Below are 3,559 nucleotides of genomic sequence, written 5' to 3' on the forward strand. Positions count from 1 at the left end.
GGATTTGTTAATGCTTAAATGAAGCACTGTGCAAGTATAAGGCCATGCAAGTTGTGACTGCCAGGATCAGAGAGGCCAAGGGCTGCAGATGCAAAGGACTTTTTTTAAAGGAAGCATGCATTCTTTCCTAACAATTCTGAAGTATTCAACACGACAACACATGGCAAACCAGATTTTTTCAGGAGAGCTTGTCAACTGAACTGTAGTACCAAGGCAATCCATCTTGGAATGGAAATAAGTTGAAGTTATCCTGCTGTACTTGGCAGTTATTAAAGATCCACAGCAAGGTACCATATTTTCTCACATACAACATACGTCTTTTCCCCAAAATACAGCTGCTGGAAATTGGAGTGCACATTAAACGCAAGAAACACAGTTAAGAGTAGGTTCTGCCTCTTATACACAAAACAAAGTTAAATCTGCAATGATCCACAAGGAGCAGAACAATGAGCAGGCTTGGCTCCCTAGTTACTGCTACTCAGTTACCTCCTACAAGGAAAGATACTTCCCCCTCCATTCCACCTTCCAAAAACAAGGCTCATATTCAAGAAAATACGGTATTTAGAGTCAAGCCAAGGGAATTTGGTCTCTAGTATCTTTTTCAATTATTCAGACACATGGCAAACTAAACACTTTTGAAAGAGTCACCCAGATACCACACAAAGAATTGCTGCAGTACAAAAAGAAAATCCCCATGAATTGCACGCCATTAGTTATGCCATATCATCCTTCCCTGGAATCTATACAGACAATCCTCTAACAGTTGCAACCCATAGTAGAAGGTGACCCAATTTGTAAAGAGATCTTTCCAGAAGCACCCATCCTAGCCTTTAAACAAACACCTAACCTTGCTAACCTCATCCCCAGAAACATTCCTATGACCCAAGCCACACCAAATGGATCCAGACCATGTCAAGACAAGAAATGTAAAAATCTGCCAACATACCTCCACCACTCCCACAATAACCACAACCTACAACAGAACCATCACCATCCCTGGATCTTACACCTGCACCTCCAGAAATATATTATCTCTCATCCAGTGCACTAACTGCCCTGATGGAAAATATTTAGGAGAAACCAAACAACAGCTGCGTACCAAAATTAATGCACACCAAGAATCCATCAAAGACAAAAACATCCAATTACCTGTGGGTGCACACTTTTCACAAGACAATCACTCCCTCTCTCATCTGAGTTCTAATCCTCAAAGGGAATCTTACAAAACACCTTTCATAGATGAGTCTACAAACTTCATTTCATTAATCCACTGGATACAAAAAATCCTGAACTTAAAACAGACACTGGATTAATGACACATTACACCTGCCTGACATCTAACAAACCAGGCGACCTGCCAGTTAGCTGACTTTTTATTTTCCTTCACACTTTTCCCTCCTTTTCTGAACCTCCTTACCCCCTATCTCTACCCACTGTCTTGCAAACTTCTACTCATTTGCATCTTCATGGACTTCTTGTTTACTTTAGCATCTTTTCTACCTTGGAGAAACAATAACACCAGTAGTCTTCCAATGTCTGAAGGGTGTTTGTACCTGAAAACTTGCAAAGAACTTTTTTCCAACTATTTAGCTGGTCTAATAAAAGATAATACACCTACCCAAAGAACCTCGACTGCCTAAACATCTTCCTTTTATTTTATTTCACCATCTCTTTACCTATGATGGGATTCAAAAGTAACTGGTATAGTGAACATGGGCAATCTCAACTAAGTTTAGTATTATTAAAGTATTATTATTCTTTATTGTGGCACAAAGAGCCCTACTAATGAAAAACTGCACAGGACATTCTCCTTCTAGGAAGTAAGAGGTGGTCCTTCATAGTGGTTTACAGAGTGTCAGTCTCCACTTCAGTTATTCATTTCTATGCACGAGAAATACATGAATGATATCTCAAAAAAGTTATACATTTGATTATACTGCAGTGCTGTCCAAAGGAACACAGATATCCTCTCCCAGATAGTGTACAAAAATACAGTAAAACAGTCACTACACCTCACACAACTTCCAGTCTATACCAACAAAGAGAAACAGGTCAAATACCAAAAGTTATATATTCAAAACATCTGCCCACCACATATATTTGTTAAGGTACATAGTATCTTGAGGAAAATGAAAGTATTCTTGAAGAAAAAAGTAAAGGAAGGCTTTTACCAGCCTGAAGTCATGTGTGGGATGGAGAAAAGAATATGGCATTTAAGGCAAAAATAATTTACAGCAGGAGGATCCAGCTTCACAATGGGGTTTTCTCCTCCACAGTGACTGAATAAGAACATGTAGGCTGCTTGCAGACGTTTAAAAAAAATCCCACAATTTACCAGAAGTAACAGCACATTACTTCAACCCAGTTGTGCAGCGTCTATAGATAAGATGTTTCAGTGGGGCTTTTTGGTGCTTTTATTCAAAGCTGATCTGATCAGCTATTAGATCAAAAACGCAAAAAAAAGCCCCACTAAAGCACCCAATCTATGCAGATGTCAGGTGAGCCAGGTCCAACCATCACACTGCCGCTTCTGGGCATGTGCTGGGCTTGACGTGGGAGCCTGTGGAGTTTACAGTGCTGGGGAGGGGACTTTTTTTTGTTTGTTTTTTTAACTTCTGCAAGCAGCCATAGTGTCATACTGGGTCAGACCAGTGGTTATCTAACCCAATATCCTGCCTCAGACAATGGCAATAGTAGATTCCTTACAACAGTGCTTTTCAATCTGTGGGTAGTAACCCAAAAGCAGGTCACAAACCAACTGTAGAAATGGATCAAATTTTAAAAATGGATTTGCCTTTAAAAGGAGAAAAACATGGGACACTGGCTTTTCCCTTGGAGGCTAGCAAAGTTCCAGCCTGCAAAGGGCTGTTCCCCACCCCCCCATCCTTAAATGTTAGGGAGCAGCTGCAAATACAGACAGATATGAAAAGCTGCTGTCTCCAAAAGAACTCACAAGAAGAAGAAATTGCAAAACAACATGCAAACCCTGAGGAATTAAAGGCAGCTGCTGGAGCTGGAAATAAAGCAAGCAAGGCAGAAAAATCAGAAGACCAAAGCAGTGTCTATCACTACAAACGTCTTCGATGAGTTCGTATCAGAATTCAAATCTTTTAAATCCTTTACAGAAGCAATGTTTGATACACTTATGTTAGAGACGGCAGAATTTAGAAGTTATAAATATTGAGAAAAATATGGATAAAGGCTTTCAAGCCAATAAAGAACTCCAAGAACAACATTAAGATTAATAAGGAGAGGAAAGAGAGGGAAAAAAAAGAGCGGTCAGGGAAAAAAAAATACATATTTGCAAAAAACATGCTCATCAGAACAATATCAGAATCAATGGTCTCCTTTGAAGGGGTGAAGAAAGAAGAGCTTACTAAAAAGACCTCTGAACCTTTTTATAGCAGGAGATGCACACTGGGCACTTATACATGTGCCCGATGCCTGCTCCAATGATAAATCAAGTCTGCTGGAGCACTCTAATCAGAACGCTCCAGCAGCCTCAGCATTGCAAGTATTCAGCATCCCCACATTTCAAATGGGCAGTGGCAGTGCTTCA

This window comes from Crocodylus porosus, unplaced genomic scaffold (genome assembly GCF_001723895.1).
Source record: "Crocodylus porosus isolate Cpor-Errol unplaced genomic scaffold, CroPor_comp1, whole genome shotgun sequence".
NCBI lineage: Eukaryota > Metazoa > Chordata > Crocodylia > Crocodylidae > Crocodylus > Crocodylus porosus.